The sequence below is a fragment of the Ischnura elegans genome, chromosome 4 (genome assembly GCF_921293095.1).
Source record: "Ischnura elegans chromosome 4, ioIscEleg1.1, whole genome shotgun sequence".
Taxonomy (NCBI): Eukaryota; Metazoa; Arthropoda; class Insecta; order Odonata; family Coenagrionidae; genus Ischnura; species Ischnura elegans.
In genome coordinates, this window is record NC_060249.1 from 80,968,955 (window position 1) to 80,988,007 (window position 19,053).

General features: G+C 40.3%; 1 long non-coding RNA gene across 1 annotated transcript in view; it reads right to left on the bottom strand.

Moving 5' to 3' along the window:
- Positions 1-19,053, bottom strand: part of LOC124157717 — a 222,480-nt gene that overhangs the window by 45,450 nt on the left and 157,977 nt on the right. The window lies entirely within an intron of this gene.

Here is a 19,053-nt window from a genome sequence, read left to right on the forward strand (position 1 = left end):
GATGATAATCTTTGGCGATAGTTTTAATGGAACCACATACGGAACTTACAAAAAGGAAGACGCCGACATCTAAATTTTTCTTCGGCATCTAAAATTATGAAGTTAATTATGCCTTACATAAGCAAGAACGTAATGATGAAAATTACGCATAATTTACTAATATGTCGATTATAAAAAGCATGGAAACGGGAACATGAGATAACAGAAAGTTATCGGTAAGTAACGGCTAAGTAACATTTTTCTTTATAATAATTATTTGATGAAGTTGATAATATTCGCCAACCAAACATCTAACGATAGAAGTACGAGCCTCCTTACTTTTACCAAATTTCATCATGATGAATTTAGAGCAATGAGACACGTGGTTCCTAGCTATTTACGTATGTTTTCAATGGGAGAGGATCTTAATTTAAAATGTATATCGTTGGTATAAAAATAAAGGCAGGAGACCAGTACAATTTAACATAGAAAAGATGACGGGTAAACGGAAATAATGATAGGTAAGTGATGAATATCCAGTGGGAATGATCCCGTGGAAAGGGTTGATGTGGCCCTAAAAACCGTCCAGCTCGCGGGGGGCGGCCGGATCCCCCAACGTCGGACCCCGGCAGTCCCCGGCCTTTCTTCTCGGGACTTCTTTGGCTGCATTTATCATCTCGTTCTGCGCCGTCCCCCTCCCTCACCCCCTCATCGCCCTTGGGCTCGCGGGGTGGTCGTCTCTTCGATACGCGCTTGCTGTCATCTCACTGCCACAACGCAATAACTCCACGCCCTCAACAGTTGAGAGTGGAACATTGGCATGCAGCAGGAAAATGGTGACCCCGAGCGATAAAAAATATACCTTCCTCTTAAGCTTTCACGATACTTCGGTTTGGAATTCTCGGAAGTCTATTTGCATAGAAAACCGAGGAAATTCTGTCAAAATTTATCGAAAGAATGTCAAATCTGATGGCTAAAATATTCACGTCTACCAAAAAAAGACAGCATTCAGTGAATATCGTATCATGCAAGAATCTTACGTGGTCATAATATTCAATGCTTTAACCCTAAGATGGGTTTGGATTGGTGAGGGTAGAGCTCTCTCCAGAATAAGGCACACGTTGGGGCATTACATAAATGCAGAGTATGACGAGTAGTTCCTTTCACTAGGACACACCGCAACGAGAGGATTTTTTTGTGTACTGTAAACGTCTGGCATTCACCCACATTTGATCCCGAGACCATCAATCGTTAGCCCAACTCTCCACTCCCGAGGCTAGAAAACATTGCGTGATATTCTGATTGAAGATGGAAGGAGAAAGCCAATAAGGAAGGGGAAGCGATGGAACGTGAACCGCAGTACGCTGTGAATGCCATAGTAAATCATGCCCGGGCCTTCTCCGACACCTGCTCGACCTAACTCTTGGTATTGATTAAGGCAATGAAAACATTATGTGCGAAAATATCTAGAAGGCCGCAAGAATATGATATTAATACAGAGATTAGGAGCCCCTAAAAAAACTAGGGGTTGTTTATTCAAGGGAATAGCCGCGAACTAGACTGCGGCGTATTTTTACCCAGTCAACCGCAAGTGCACATAAAGTTTGCTAAATCCATGGTAGTTCACGTGGTAGAATAAGCAGCTGGAATGCTGGAGATCCGGGTTCTGATCCAGCTCAAGGTAAATGGTGAAATTAAAGCTCTGCAAAATTTTCGAACTTGTGGAAACCTATTATTATGTATAACGTGAAAGGATATTTGCTAATGAAGATAATACTAAATGCGCATTGATACCTACTAATCCTACTACCTACAGCATTAGTCCTATTGCCAATCAAAAAATATCCTTTTTCAAATCCCTATAAAATATAATCGATTTATAAACGACCGGGCACGACAATTTCATGGCAAACAGAACGTTAAAAAATAATTTTCATTTATTTAAAAAAATGTTATTGCAAAAAATGCCTTTTTTATTTTAAAGGCAGTTTTCCAAAGACTTTAGCAGGCAACAGAGCATCAAGGAGTGTGCTGGTATAGGAGAAGATGGACAAAATTTCTCCGTTTTTGGAGTTTCTCCCATCTTTGCAGAATAAGAAAGGAAAAAGGGAGGGTATACTTGACAAATGATAAGGATGCCGTGGTACTGACTGTTTCCAGCCAACCAAGTTTGAGGAATCCAACAAAGCCGAGGAAGGAAATGTGACCTCCCACTGAGGAAGCTGAAATTTTTCTCATTAAGCGCACTCCAAGATGGTCGGAAAAGGCATGGTCATTGTTCAAGGCCCCCTCTAAAGAGAAGGAGTTATCTGACGTCTCTGAAACACACACAGCTCATGAATGGCTGCACACCGAGTCTGACCGCACAAATAGCCATAGTAAGACGTATCCCAAGACCCCTGCTGACGTTTTTTTGAATATATAATTGCTGTGCGCTTTCTTGGGTCAGTTTTTATCCTAAACACACATATCTACCAACACAAGGCTACGAGTGACGCGAAGTCAACGGCTATGCGTGGGATGCGTGGTGACTGGTAGTCATTGTATTCAGCTACAGTCATTGTAATGCTTTGAGGCAAGCATTCTTATTTCAGAATTATATGCGTCGTGGCTATTTTAACTTAAGGCCGTTTTACACAGGTAACGGAATTGCGCAGGATAGAGCTGCATTAATTTCTAAAATGGCGTGGAATTGCGCGAATGCATGAACGAAATTAGAACAGGGGCTATTTTGCCGTCTCGCATCCACGCATTCTCGCATGTGTTCTAGCAATTCACCGCTTTACTCGACGCAATTTCGACTGCGCCTTCGCACGTACGTCAGATTGCGCAATTCCGGGTACCGTGTAATTTAGGGTTGCTTGCACGAAATTCTAGTGCATATATCTACATATTGCTTCTACCGCTGCTTTCTAGGAAGCTCTGGATCGCCGAAACGTCGGCAGCAATGGAAAATTTCCAAGGCCGTGGCAATGCAAATCTACCGGGAGAAGGGGGAACAAATCATAAGGGAGGTATTTGTGGGAGAAGATATGCTACAAACAGTATCTCCCGAGATCCGATGCTTTCCCGGTGCATGCTGGTAGTGAAGGCTGATCGGGTGGTCCATCTGGTAATCTCCACCCTGGCTGCCGACGTTTCTGGGCCACGACATCCAGCCCTACGACTCGTACCCTGAAACGTCGGCAGTACCTAAGTATCTTCAAAACATTTCAGCGGGGGTTAACCTAATATGACCCAACCCCCTCGCTCGCGACGGCCTTGAAAACTCTTCACGGTGGGGAACCCGAAAAGCCCTACCGTTACCATGGCTGAATGTTTCCGAGTTCTATCTCGTGCATTTTTTTCTTAGGATCCAGCAAAAACAGTTGAAATTCAACCATTATATTTACGATCACAACAATTAACATTGGACGGTTACAAACACAAATGTCTTCCACAAGTAAAACCTACCCTACGCGTCACCCTCGTTTTGGCTGGTTAGGCTTATCACTGTCACCACCTACGCGATCATTTAGCATTTCCAATCACCATATAACCAAATATGCTTAATACGATAGAAAAATTTCACCGTGTACCCCAGAGAAGACACAATACGATTTCAAAAATCTATACTTCCGTTCAAAAGTACCAACGACCACATGGGGCGGTCTCAGCCCAATTATTTTCCGAGAGGGCGGGGAAACTCGACTGAAAGTCTATACTCAACTTTTCTCCCGCATCGAAAAAAAAGTATGAAGGCAACCGATGTTTAAAAGCGGAGCGTGGGGTATCGAAGAGGAAGGAAGGAGCAGGCGGGTGGGAGGAAAGCGATGCCCGCGATTGAGAAGAAGACTTTCGACCGACGAAGACTTAATGAAGGAGGTCCTCGGAGGGTTGAGGGAGAGCGGGAGGGAGTAGACAGGTGGCTAGAGCGAGCTGGGAAGACTTTGCGGGTGGAATTAGAGGAGAGTGTGGCTGAGAGTGGAATCTCATCCTGTGTGCCGCGCGCCTGATCATCGAGTGCCAATTATCCAGCCGTCGGAGATGCTGCCATCATCATCATCATCACTACTACCACCATCATCATCATCATTGCTGGAAATGGCCATCGCAATGTCGGAGGGGATGGGTAGTGGTGGGGGTGGGATGGGAGTAGGACAAACGGTGTGGGGGAATAGGGAGAGATGATGGGGGTTACATAAGGCCAAATTCCAATCCAAGTATACCACCTAAGAGTATACCATGTACTAACTCAATGACGTATTCGGGGTGAACTGAAGAACTGGAATGTACCAACGTACGACCACTGTGCTAATACACCAATCCTAGACGCACAAAACTTGTTAATGAGAACTCAACATGGATTTAGGAAAAGTAGATCATGCGAAACCCAGTTAGCGCTTTTCGCTATATTTTAGTCTCCGGAGAGGACAACATTCCAGTCGACGCGATTTTTCTTGATTTCAAAAAAGGAATTTGATAAAGTGCCCAACGGTAAGTTATTGATAAAACTGGCATCTTACGGCCTAAATGAAGATGCCATTTCCTGGATAAGAGAATTTTTTAGCGACCGCGTGCAAAGAGTAATATTAGACGGGGCAGTCTCCAAAGAGTTTAGAGTCACTTCTGGCGCCCCTCAGGGTAGAGTCATAGGCCCTCTCCTCAGCACTAGGCAGCTTTGTACTCGTTCTAACTATGGTTTTAAGCCTGTTTCATGAGGGTCCCAAATACTGGCAGCATATACTAAATGGGGTCTAACGTGGGAAAAGTAGCTAATTTCTCTCACTTTGTCGTCGCACTTTCCTAATATTCATTTAATAAAACCCATTATACAAGTGGCTTGACCTGTTCTTTCCCGAATATGTTTATATCACGATAGATCATAATTGATTCTATCTCCTAGACATTTCACGGATCAAACAGTATCTAATCTGGTACCCCGAATGACTTAGCTATGTTGCGGGGAGTTACTTTTTTTCCAGAAATTCATTACTACGCATTGCAACTGCCATGCATCGCACCACGCTTGGATAGCAGCAAGGTCGTTCGTTAGTTCATCATTATTTTTATTTGAACAGATTTCCCTGTAAATGTATGATGTTCACATACTCGCTCGGAAAAGCATTTGTGTAATAAATAAGGTAATAACTTTCCCACTTGAGGCCTTTAGACATGAATAGTAATTTACGTAAAAAAATTTTGTTTAAAGCACAAGTGTAACTAAAGTTGATAAAATAACGTAATAAGATAAAATAAAATGGCCTTACGTTTGGCTCGTATTCGCAAGGTTTTTACAGTAAGACCGGTACAGCTCTGTAGTAAGGCTTTGACTATCACCCACATCAACCTTGATTTGATCGTGAATCGTGCAAAAAGTCTAAAAAAAAAAAGTGACGTCACATCCGGAAAAAGGTGAAATTCAAGTACGCTTAGATTATCACAAGTGGATTGGAATTTTTCGTTACTTATACCATGTACACCGCCCCTTTATATGCTTCAACATTAAGGCAGTGGGTCCCAGTATAAAACCGGGAAATAGATGCAATCGTTCTTATATACACCTGACGAGCCATTTTTTTAATGTAAAAATGTAATTTGTAAGTAGCTTTTCTTTCATTCTCTCAGTTTGTGGTGCATGCAAATCTGGGTGCGAATCTTGTCCCAACAGAATGTATGGTGCACAGAAGGAAATGGATGACCTATGTCCCGTGTGAACATGTGTCATTGTGGTAGTACCTTCATTCACCTTAGTGTTGATAAATGCTCAACTCCCGCCAAACGCCTCTGAGGTACATCTACATCTACATAATACCCTGCGAGCCACCTCTAGGGTGTTTGGCAGGGGGTGATCAATCACCAGCATGCAGCATGCATTTGGACTCCCACATGCACACCACATCGTCCAAAAAACGTCCCGTATAATAACAAACAAACGGTAGGTCGCAGGGGGTCATTTAGGGGGTTAAACATGTGACGCATGGTGCTATTTTCCAGACCACACTTCTTTTTACATGCGAAATAATTTGTTTAGACCAATGTTTTCCCTTATAAACGCTTCATTCTACAATATTGAAGAGTATAACTATTTAAAACTAATCGTATTATTTAAATCGTTACAAATGTAGATAAATATTTCATTTAACAGTTACTTTCTATAATCGGTTAACTTACACATTTCAATCGTTAAATCAATTCAATGACTTATCATAACTAATTCAAGTTAAATTTAATGAATTTCGAACGTTCATACATAATTCACGCAGTGTTCAACGGATTGAGACATTATTAAACGGTAAGCTTCCGCAATACTCTTCCGAGGACTCCAATAATGCAACAGAACATATTGGATGAAAATTAAAGAGAAAATATGAAGCAATTAACAATCAACAATACACGGATTTAAAAAACAACAACAAATAACTGGTAAGGGTAACTTGTAATGAAGAAGTAACTATTTTTACTCTGTCCTGTTACTTTTTCAAAAAAGTAACTTTTAACACAAACTAGTTAAATTTTTCATAGATTACCTTAAACCAGTTTTTTGCTAACTTTCCCAACTATGAGGCTGGGGAAGGTAGGAGAGGAGGAGGAGGAGAAGAGGAGTTATGACCGCTCCACACGAAAAGGGTTCACTAATGGACGAGGCAGCCACGGAGTCAGGGATGGATTACGGCAGCGATAATGAGTGGTTTGCTGAGGGAGGAGGGCGAGTATTTCGGGAAGAGATAATGGAAAGTGATGGGGAGGGGGAGAAATGGTGGGAGCACTAGCAAAGGAGAGAGAGAGGACCCTTGCACAAAAAAATGCATCACCACTGGAGGCCAAAAGAGAGGAACAGGTATTCCAAATTTCTTCGGACGCCAAAAGCCTGGAATTTGTGAGTAAAGACGCCAAAGTAATACATAATGCAATTTCCCTCATTGGAATCCAAATAGCACATAAAATTTGCGTTATTGACAAATATTGATTTATCTCAGTCGTTCCTGAATTTCCTCGGAAATATGTAACATACCCATCATGCATTAATACTAAATATTTAGAGCCAAAGAGTGCTAAATCATTTATAATAGTAGATTAAAAAGTAAAGAAACAGTAAAAAAATTACGATTTTTAAAATAAACTCAATTTCATGGTCAAACTTTGCCTATAAGATTCAAATACTTCAATTATTTGCAGCGAAAGAGTTTGGGTTCTTAAGGGTAGTATAAACGGAAGAAAAAATAAAATCAATCAACGGCGTATAATTTCAGGACTAGTATAAATATTTTATATAGTAATTGAAATATCAAGCATAGCCCCAAAAAGAAATAAAAACAGCATCAAAACAAGAGCTCGAGCTTTTCCAAGTATTAAGAGCGTGAGCTATACGGATCCGAAAAAAACAGGCTAAATCTGGGATAAGGGATAGGTAGTAGTTAATACATTGTGAAGCCATTATATGAACGGTAACATTATGGGTGCCCCAGTCTCAAGATTTTTTACGATTTAAGATTTCAGATTTTTGACGCAGAATTATGAATTAAGGCCGTGACCGCTAAGAACCTAAAATTTTCACAAAATATCGCAAAACAGCGTATTACTGAAAACTTCTCGGTCATAGTTGTTAATCGTTGTAATATTCAAAAACAAATTCGCTGAACGGTGGATCGCGACGGCGTGACGTTCGCTGCTTCCGTATCTTTAGGGAAAAGGTGTTCTGCCAGGGATTTTTCAAACTTTATCTTCAAGTGAGGCGCTACCTCTGAAGATGATTCCTTATACTCGTGTTGGAATGGAGTGCCTGGAGATTTCTTTGGACTTAGTAAACCACTGCTTAAGATACAAGTAGAAGACATTTTTTCTTGGTAGAGCCGAGGTGAAGACGTTGATATGCTCGTCGTGTAATTAGTGAAGACGCAACGAAAAAAGGAATTCAAAGCTTCAATTTCAATCTTTATTGTTGGCCACTCTACCCCCTCTTTCATTTATTTTAGACTGTAGCGCTATTTCCCTTTATCCCTTACGTAAGTCCAGAAATCCTTAAGGCTGCCGCCTAAATATTCGCCCAATATTTTTGTTTTGAATTCATTCAATGCGTCCTCAGCGTTATATTTTCCTCTTTTTTCGTTACTTCAAAAAAATTTCCCTTATTCCTTTTTTATCAAGAATATTCGCATGAGCCTTTTGCATTTTAGCGAGCATTACTTTTCGTCGCTTTAAGGCGTCGCGTGTACCACCTCGGTTCAGCATTTAAACATTTAAACTTCCCTAGTATTGTATTAAGAACGGCCTCTAGCAAATTAGAAAGTTCCCTTAACTGAACTGAAGTCAAATTGAGGACTCATTCAGCTTTCAACGATGGTTTCTTTAAGTCGTTAATTAACTACTATCCGCTGGATCCGACAGTAAGAAGACCCATCAGTTCAGATTATATCGAACGCCGCAGCATAATCATCCATACACACGCTCTGTGGCTTCACGGGAAACCACCCAGTAAATCATAAGAACCACCTATTAACGATAGGAAGAAATCTAAATTGAGGTAGGGATGGAAGTAGGGGATATTTATTTTTACCTATGGAGAGGTGAAGCATTGGGTCCAACCGAGCTCATAAATTATGCTTTCTTCAGCCATCGGTAAATACCTCGATGCTCTCATATTTCGCTGTGAAACACAAAACAGAGCTGAACAGGGGGTCAAGAGAGAGCTAGAAAAAGTGAGCAGGTTACAATGCGTCGAGAACGTTTCTCAGCCATTCGAGTGGCGCTACCTATGCCCTTGGACAATATTTGATTGCCTCTATTGCTATTCGTTATTCCAAGTCCACAGTCATGAAGATAGAAATTGTAGCACCTCAATTTCGTATGCTCTTATCTGAGATCCTCTTTGTCCACAGCTCAAGGAAAATGAAAGGAAAAATAATATTTGCGAACAATACCTTTTAAAATCAAATACGGCTGCTGCAAAAGCGCTACGTGCTCTATTCTCCGAATGAAAAGTAAATATGTAACAACTAATAAAAACACAGCTAGAAAACACGCCGAAGAGGTCATAGGTATGCAGGAGAGAAAATTTTGGCGGAATAGAATTGCTTAATTTTATTGTTTTCTTAAGGCAATTAAATATAGTACATGATCCTACCGTGTAACATATACGTAACGGTTGAAATTTACGAGATAAGAAGCTAAATTTTCAACTAATGCTATTGCAATGTCATTTGATTTGCTGGAAAAAGTATATAAAGAGCATGTAACAGAGCATTGGATGAATGATAATAATGCAAAGATTGAACCCCATGATTATAGGATATAGGAAAATTGTGTTTAAATATTTGAATAGGGTGAAGTAGATCAGTTGCAAACGGAGGTAGAGTGATAATGCGGAGCCCTCACGCTAGAGAAATGGGTGAGTTTGAATCTTCAGGTATGGAGGTGGAGACGGAAAGTAGTTTGTTGAGGGTGCAGGAATGTTGGCAAAGGTAGATGAGCCCGCAAAGTGGGCGGATCCAAATTCCTTGCGGTGGAATGTTAAATAAAGGGTTAGGGCAACATCGGCGGGGTCAGTGGGATGAGATCAGAAGGACGAAGAAAGGATGCTTCTGATAAAGTGCACGGGTTGATGGATGAGAAGTTTTTGTGAAGACAAGAGAACGCGTACACAAAGACAAGGAGAAGAAAGCGTACGCGTGTATCACCCGATGAGAAATTTCATCGGCGTGATTAAGGAGGGAAGTAAGCCAAATTTAAGAATGTGGGATGAACGGAGAAAATTTCAGGACGACGGTTTTACGGCATTGAATTACGAAGCATTCAGTTCGCGAGGAAATAGTCCGCGTTATAACTACTAGATACGTTTCCCAAAAGGGAAACCACAATGGTACTTTGACATTAGTTCTGCCCGTGGAACAAATTCAACAAGGTTGTTACAAAATAGAAAACACCTTGAATTCAACAATGAGGAACTTGCATGGGTCGTAGATTGCTCTAAAAACTATTTTGAATAAGTCAAATGGATACATTAGCTCGCAAAAATACCTTCAGTTTCTCCATTCAACATCAAAAGAAATAAAAATATTGCATTTAAAATCGAGAAAAATTTCTCTGAGCCGACCACTGCGCGAAGACACCCGAGCGTTGCCGAGGCCAGGCGTGACGTCATAGGTGCCTAAACAACCGTAGGGAGTAGGGAAATACGCTGAGCGCATGGTGTAAAATTTGTTTTGAGGGAGTATTTAGCCGCTCATCGTCACTTTATTTTGTTCTGTTATTCTGGGGCAAGTTTTCCTATTGCTATTGTGCCTAGATTATTACTTGGGATATTAATAATGCGGCATCGGGATGATGAAGTACAAGCGTTTCACTTCGTATGTTTTAGTTATCAGAAAAATGGATGATAACATCTACATCTACATCTACAAATTACCCTGCGAGCCACCTCTAGGGTGTTTGGCAGGGGGTGATCAATCACCAGCATGCATTTGGACTCCCACATGCACACCACACCGTCCAAGAAACGTCCCGTATAATAACAAACTATACTACTATATGCTGTTAAAAATAGAATATAGAATAGAAATTCAGAAACATGCAGTAAGTTTTACATAGGTTAGTAGGCTACACTACAAGTCATGCAATCTATTTACGCGTTCTATTGCTGCCGTTATAATCTCTTATTGATCGTGGAAAAAATGACATTCGGAATCTGTCTGTTCTGCAATCTATCTCTCTTATTTTATTTATATGATCTGATCTTCCGTAGTACGTTGGCGTCCGCAAGATATGGTTAACTTCGTCAGAAAAGACACTGCTCTTGAATTTATCTAAAAGGTTTTGTCTATTTTTCAATCTACGGTCCGACAGAGATTCCCATCCGAGTTTATGTAAGAGGTCAGTTACACTAACAAGACTATCGTAACGACCTTTCACATACCTGGCAGCTCTTCTTTGCACGCGTTCTAACTCTGTTATTAAGCCTTTTTCATGAGGGTCCCAAACACTGGCAGCGTATTCCAAATGTGGTCTAACGAGGGAAAAGTAGCTAATTTCTCTCACTTTGTCGTCGCACTTTCCTAATATTCTTTTAGCAAAACCCATTTTACGATTAGCTTGACCGGTTATTTCTCGAATATGTTTATTCCACGATAGATCATTATTGAGTCTAACCCCTAGATATTTCACAGATTCAACTGCCTTTAACTGCGCGCCCCGAATGACATAGTTACGCTGTAGGGAGTTATTCTTCTTCCAGAAATTCATTACGACGCATTTTTCCAAATTTAATTCTAACTGCCAAGCATCGCACCAAGCTTGGATAGCAGCAAGGTCATTCGTTAGTTCATCTATATCTTTGCTGGAACGAATTTCTCTGTAAACTACAGCGTCGTCTGCAAATAATCGTAACTTACTCTGCACTACTTCGCCAATGTCGTTTATATAAAGAAGGAATAGGAGTGGGCCAATGACACTACCCTGAGGAACGCCAGAAGTCACTCTAACCTCATTGGAGACTGCACCGTCTAATACTACTCTTTGGACGCGGTCGCTCAAAAATTCTCTAATCCAGGAAATGACATCTTCGTCTAGACCATAAGATTTCAGTTTTAATATTAACTTTCCGTGGGGTACTTTATCAAATGCCTTTTTGAAATCAAGAAAAATCGCGTCTACTGGAATGTTGTCTTCCCCGGAGACTAAAATATCGTGGGCGAAAAGCGCTAACTGAGTTTCGCACGATCTGCTTTTCCTGAATCCATGTTGATTTCCCATTAATAAGTTTTGCGCGTCTAGGTGTTTCATTACCGAGCTGACTACGATGTGTTCAAGGACTTTGCAAGAGATGGACGTTAAAGATATCGGCCTGTAATTAGATGGCTGTTCCTTGTCTCCACTTTTAAATATAGGCGTTACATTAGCGATTTTCCAGTCATTAGGTACTTCGTGTTGCTTGATGGATTTACTGAATATTAACTGCAAGTAGGGGGCAAGTTCTGAGGCTAGTTCTTTATATACGCGAGAAGGGATTTCGTCTGGACCAGGTGATTTATTTATTATATAACGTTGCCACTCGTTCGAATAGTACACCTGAAATTCATCTACGTCTACATAATACCCCGCAAGCCGCCTAAAAGGCGTGTGGCATGGGGTGTTAGGACACCAGCCTTTTTTTAGGACACCAAAAATTGATGCCACGACCCTCATGGAATTTGTTAAGACAAATTATTGCTATACGTCGGCGGAAAATCGAGTTGTAAAAGAAACTTGTAATACTGGAGAATAACGATCGTAAGCTGTGCTGTTGACATTAGAGTAAGCTGTGCTGTTGAATTTGGCAACGCCGGATTAACGGAGAAGGTAGTCCTATCCGTCCTACGGTACGAATTCACAGCAAAACAGTCTGCACACAATCCACATGTGAGATCGCGAATCGGTTCCGCTGCCAACACACACTCAAGCTACAACCTATTTCAATAATATAGGTAAATCCATAAACAATATACTAGCATATACCATAAAAATATAGTGGGAAACAAGCAAATACTCTTATCAAAAACTGGATGTCACTATCACATTATTATATTCATCACGTACAACTTACAATAACAGAACTCGTTATGATGAATACAACTATTTATTCACTGATTTAAACCCTTAAATTAGCCCACACAAGTGACACAGGTGACATTTCTCACTACTATTCGTTGAAATAATGGAATAACAAACTTCACCCACAGTTTTTATTTCAATAGCGTGATCGTGAAATGTCATATCTACGGTGAACAACGGAGATTAGCACGCCACTGACAATTTTTACACTACTGTTAGACATTTATCGATAGCGTAATAGCACTTTTTACAATTCAATCACGATGGAACACTGATAACTCTTGGCCGATATTTTTCAACCTTGTCAAACTTTGTGCATTACAACCACTGTCACTGTGATTATTAGCAGTAGCTTAACGGGAGATGTCACGTTGAAAATAACACTATTTTGGCACAAAAATGTTCCTAGATGTCTCAAATCAGCGAGCAAAAGTTGCATTGACTGGAATTCACCCCATAATACAAGCACAGACAGTCCTGAACGACGAATTCTCCGGTACCTACAAATAAACGGATGAAGTTATTTTATATAAAAGCTAAGCGGACATTAGTAAACATCAAAATCGTTCTAATTACATACTTAAATGAATGATATGCCGTCGATAACATCAACTTACAATTAACGTATCCCCCTTCCAATGGCCGTGGCTCAGACTCCTACAACGATGTTATTTAGGTATTATCAAATTTTTGGTTTAACTGCTCCAGTTTTATATTTTATGCCCTTACTCAGATATTAATATTATAAATAATGCAAAATACGAGGGCTTCCAAGCCTCTATCGTCGGATATTTATCTTTAAATATAAAATAATCAACACGTCTAACAAACGAAGCTCTCACAACTGCTGGCAACCATTACAAACAATCACAACAATAGCTTCGCGTGATGTTTAGGCACCTTTGACGTCATCGAGGCTTCGTCGGCAGTGGCTTGGGGGGTGAGGGAGTTTTTCCCGCGCTTTAAAATTCTTTATATTTATCATTAAATATCTCGCGAAGGAAAACTCAGATTTACATGCGGTTTTCTTTGTTGTATTCAGAAAATAATTTTCTGTCCGCCTATGAAATAAAAAAAAATCATGCAAGTTCCCCATTGTAACATTCACTACCACTTAACATTCACAATGCAGGAAAATTCGGCTTCTTTGATTACATGGTTATTGATTGAAATTGTTTCGTTATTAGACAATGTCTTTTATTGTCAATATGTATAGTACTAGTAATTTGATTTAAAGCGATTATGGATAAAACTGAAATTTCCGCCGAGGTGGATTAGTATCTAATGAATTAACAAACTGTTACTGCGTACAACTGCAATTAGGATAGATAAAAGTTTTCATATCAAGCTACCATGCATACAGCACGTAGCTATTATACAGCATATGGTGTAAGGTTGCAGAACCAGCGAATGATAATAAAAAATTCAACTAGAAAAAATCCACTCCATAACTACTATTATAAAAAAAGTAGACATTTTAAAGTTTACAATTAGGTATATAAACATTCATTAGCCCTAAATCAGCTTGTTCTAACTTGATGGTCAGTAATTATGCCTATTACGGTATTGTATTCAATGAGGATTTTTTGGTGTTATTTAGCCGTTAGCCCCTAGGAATCAATATGGATTTCGATCGAGGTGTTATAAAATTGAATTTGAGTCATTATTCTCAAGACTCTATTCTTGCTACACTGCTGAAATGTATCGATTACAGTTATTCATTTAACTGAGCCACAATTTTTATTCGATATAACTTTCTTGAAATCATGGGCGTGTCCACAGTGCGTGCCGCGGCACACACGCACGGATGTCAAAGGGCGCAAAATTACCTTATAAAATCTAAACTTCGATCCTATAAACCCAAGATTAAAGAAAGAATTTACTGCCATTTATTTTACTGGCTTTTCATGGCAAGTTCTTGCGCGAAAAATAATTCTGTCATGTTTTCTACAATACATTCGCGAGTTGAAAATTTCTATCACGCACATTCCTAACGCGTAAACGCAACAAAATATACCACATGCGTACAAGATTTAGCATACCAAAGGTGAGTGACTGGAGTGTTACTCTAAATTGGTACGCAATAGTCGTATGCTACTCTTCATAAACGTTGAATTTTTCTTTTGCAAAGGCTGTACCATTAAACCACTAAGCACTGTTAGCGGATACTTACTCTAAGTCAAAATATGTAGGATTGGTTACTAAATTAGCACAAAGAATTGGCAAATAAATTCTTAACATCACATAAACCATGCTGGCATTGGTTGACTGGAACCGGTATGCTTCAGGTCGTGACGGTCTGGCAATGGGTGTGTCCCAAATTCCTGAGCCGTTCCATCAAGGACTTGATTAATGACTTATTTAGTCATTCATCAGTACATTTTAATGGGGATGAAGTGAGGCCATTAATTCAGAGACATTATATCTACAATTCTCAGAATCGCATTTTTATAAACAAAAAAAATTGAATCTATACCATATGGAAGGAAAAAACAATGGAAATATTAAATTCTACGTTCATGGGTTTAACATTCAGGCTCTCGTTGGCTAAAACTACCTAAAGACCATTAATTTGCGTAATTACTAAATCATTTCTTTAATTTATGCATCAAGAAATTACGCCTGTATGAAATCCTACCTTGTCCTTCGTATAAGTGGCAAATTGCCGTTTTTTGCAGTTTTATTAAGAATTTTGCATGCTAGACACGCCTTGTGAAGACGAAAATAATTGAACCTTCGCGAAAGATTACTTTCGTAACTTACGCGGCATTTAACTGAAAAAGAAACATAATTGTGCGAAATAAACATAATTGTACTCAGTAAAAAATAAATGCTGATTTAAATGAGCGAATATGTGAAATATTTATCGATAATTATGGTGAAATTATATTTATAATTCGTCCTAAATTTTATCAAAAACAATCAATTTTGAACATCTTTATTCTGTTTATTGTGTTTCAATAATGCTTTTATTTAATACCTTGTTTAAAGCCTGAAATACAGTGTGCCTTCACGTTTGTCACATGGTAAAGGTCCTCTTAAACTCCAGAATATAGTATAGGAACCTCCACGCAAGTTTTTTGTGGTCGAAAATAAAGATACTAACAACACTCAGATGAAGAAATCCCATGACTGGTGCATCAGATATACAGTTTGGTATGCGAAGACGATCAACGTTCCAGATTCGGGGATTTATTTTCACAGCGCTTCCTTAGGTTTGAATAAATTTTTTACGAAACGCCATTCATCAATTCTGAGCCTGGAGCATCACGTATGGTACTCCAATCAATAACAAGACCGCTCAAAACAAACTGGCAGCCTCAGGCCCTCTGCCCGGTCCAGTGGGGCGTTAATCATGGCGGTGTAATTGAAAAATTGTCCTGGGAGACAGAGAGAAAGAAGAGTAGGGAGTGGGAGGGAAGGAGGAGATACAAGTAGAAGACCGTGATGATGATGTCAAGGGTGGAGGACTCCGTAAAAACGACCCTTGATGTGGCAACGCCGCCAAAGAAGAGCCAAACCGAAGGCAGACTGCTTGGTCCCACGAGAACCACTCTTAAAACCTTAGGCCCTTAACTAAACAGGGTCGAGAGGAGGAAGGAGGTGGAGGAGAGAAGGAGTGTGAGAGAACCACCCACCACCCTTCGGACCGGGATGAAAAATGGTGTGGGGGAGGGTATGAGGGGTGGGAGGCTGCGTTAAGTTGTCGTGGCGAGGTGGTCGTGGAGGGCTTTCCCGAGGGTGGTCGATCGGCGGAGGAGATAGAGATGAAGAAGCAAAGTCTCACAAACTCCTCTCTCCCTCCCATGAAAACCTCAGCGATGGCCGACCTTCATCTCAAGACCCATACGGTTGTTGCCCTGCCCAACTAGCAACGCCGCAATCCCCCAAAAACTACCCCCTCCCCGCCCTCTCACCCGCCATCAATCCACTACAGGTCGACCACCAACGGCGATATAATGGCTTTGTCTTTCATCCCGACAAAAGCACCCAGTCACCCCACCTTCTTAAACGACCATCCCTTCAAACCCCCTTTAACAAACTATTCCTTTCCCCCTCTAAGATTTTTACCCCTCCTTCCTATCGCTCAATTATCCTCCTTACATTCCACCATCATTGTGGCATTACGAAATGCCCCTTCTCTTGGTTACGTCGCCCTGACCCCAGAGTACAGAGCGAAGGGACCAGATCAACCTTCTCCTTACCAGGAACCTTCTCAACCCCTCCTATCGTAATTACAAAATACCTAGATTTTTATATCTCGCTCCATCGCATTCCTAAAGCTCTATTTTCCGCTTCATCTCACTGTTCATTTTAGCCCACCAACTTGTTACATTACAATTTGCCTCTTTTCTTGAGTTATTCGCTATAAGCCATGTGTATAGAGGAAAGAGGCCAGCTCTTACTGGTAGAAACCACATATTTATCCTTTCCTCAATCTTATCTTCCCCCTTCTACGTACATCCTGTTTAATGAACTATACCTCCTCCTCTGGATTTTGACACACCTTCTTCTTTTCGCTAATTTCCAAGCTTCTCTAAATTCCTTCTCAAAATCCACCTCCAGAAAAAACATCACTACCTGCGTCTTTTCTTGGCTAAATAGCCCTGGATCCAGAGAACAGGAATAGGATGCAATACTCTCCTCTCCATCGACTTTACCTCCTTCGTCACATGGTTCTCTAGCGACGTCGTCCCCACCTACCTTTTGGCTTACAGCTAAAAAATAAAAGGAGAAGGAGAGAGAAAAAGGAAGCTGAAAACCTCTCGTGCGTCGAAAAGGGCACCCCAGCGATGTGTGCCCAACCATTGTATTGTGTTGACCAACTCTCCTCCGAAAATTACCATCTCATCTCCTTCCGACCTTCCTTTCTTTGGCCCTCAACTCTTTCCCTACCCTTTTCGCCCTTTTCCAAGTCCCCTCCCGTGCCAAACAATCCGTCCCGACTCGTGCGTATTCTTCTCATACTATAGGAATGCGGCCCTGCTTCTTTATTTTTACCGTGGTCTTTGTGAGGCTTTTTTTCAAGACAACCTAATTAAAGATTTCGAGGAAACAGATAGGGCAACAAATGAATGGCTTTTCACCTCAATGGTGGCCACAGGCATTTGAGTGGTGCGTGAATAGGAGGAGGGATAATGCGTCGTTAAATTACCATGACCTTGAAAAGGGAATGAGCGATAGAATCGTCCAGGATTTCAGGGTGTCTCGTGTTATTACGATTTTACATTCCCCCAACTAGCTAAAAAATAAGATTTAAATCTCATTACACGAATGTAAATTTTTGTTTGAAGTTCACCTACCACTGGCACACTACATTGCCCTGGATTTAGAAGAAAAATTTTACTATACAAATGTACTGATAAAAATTAGCATTAAAAATACGGTAATTTTTCCGAAAAAAATGTCTGAGACTAATCAACCTTCACTTTGAAAATTATTTTATTAGCGTGGAAGATTTAAAAACCATATACTTCTCAATTTTCATAATTAAGTTTTGAAATAATGAAATGAGATATGGGACGCGAAGAGGTGGTATTTAATTGCATAGAAAAAGATAACTGTAAATCCGCAAAAAAACTTATTTTGTGGAAATTCAAGACGTGTAATATTCAGGTGTTCTATTGGCATTGCAGAGTCAGTCGATGTATTCGATTGAAACCTTCAAAAATCTTAAGTTGGAAAGTCTACTACTATATGGCCTCGTAAATCTCAAGCTCCCAAAAGTATGTGTACCATACCCAAGCGTATATGTAAGCGTTTAGCGTATCAGCGTATAACTACCTAGGCTGAACGAAGAGCCAACGCTTAACGACTCTCCTCCATCAGAGAAAATTTTACTTTCAGGTGGAACCGAGGGCATTTATTGTACTAATTTCGCTCCAATAAAGGAAAATTGGAATTATTCCTTACACTTTCAAAATCCAATTTGAATGTCATGTGCCCTTTCGTCACACGCGTACAGAGATATAATTTTCATGCATTGGTCAAGCTTTCGCTCTCAATGAAGCACGAGAGTAAACAAAAAATACAGGAATTAAACTTCATGCAAGTTCTCCAACGCCGTATTTTCAATATATCATCGAAAATGAGATCATTTGAGAAACATTTCACAGCAAAATGTTGTTTTCCCAAAGAATAGCGTGAATTTACTGTGGTGGAAGAGAGTTTTAGTGAGGAAGGCTATCGGTACACATCGACATTGGAATCAGCAGCCGAGCGCCCTAAGACCATAATAATGACGAGGCGTATGATATGCACCCCGAATCCAAATCCTCATTTCCCACATAATCAATAACACCAAAGTCTTTTCACCATAGGTTTCTCTTTTAGACTTTTAGACTTTGCGGCGACTAAAAAAACAGTGAGGTAACAACGAAAGAGCCGCGCGTGGTAATTGTAAATGCTTACATAACTCTTTATAACCCTTTTGCGCTCTTCATATGGCTTGCTGTTTTCAAAAAATTAAACGTAGGAAGGGAAAGAATTCCTAAGATGAGTAGTATACAT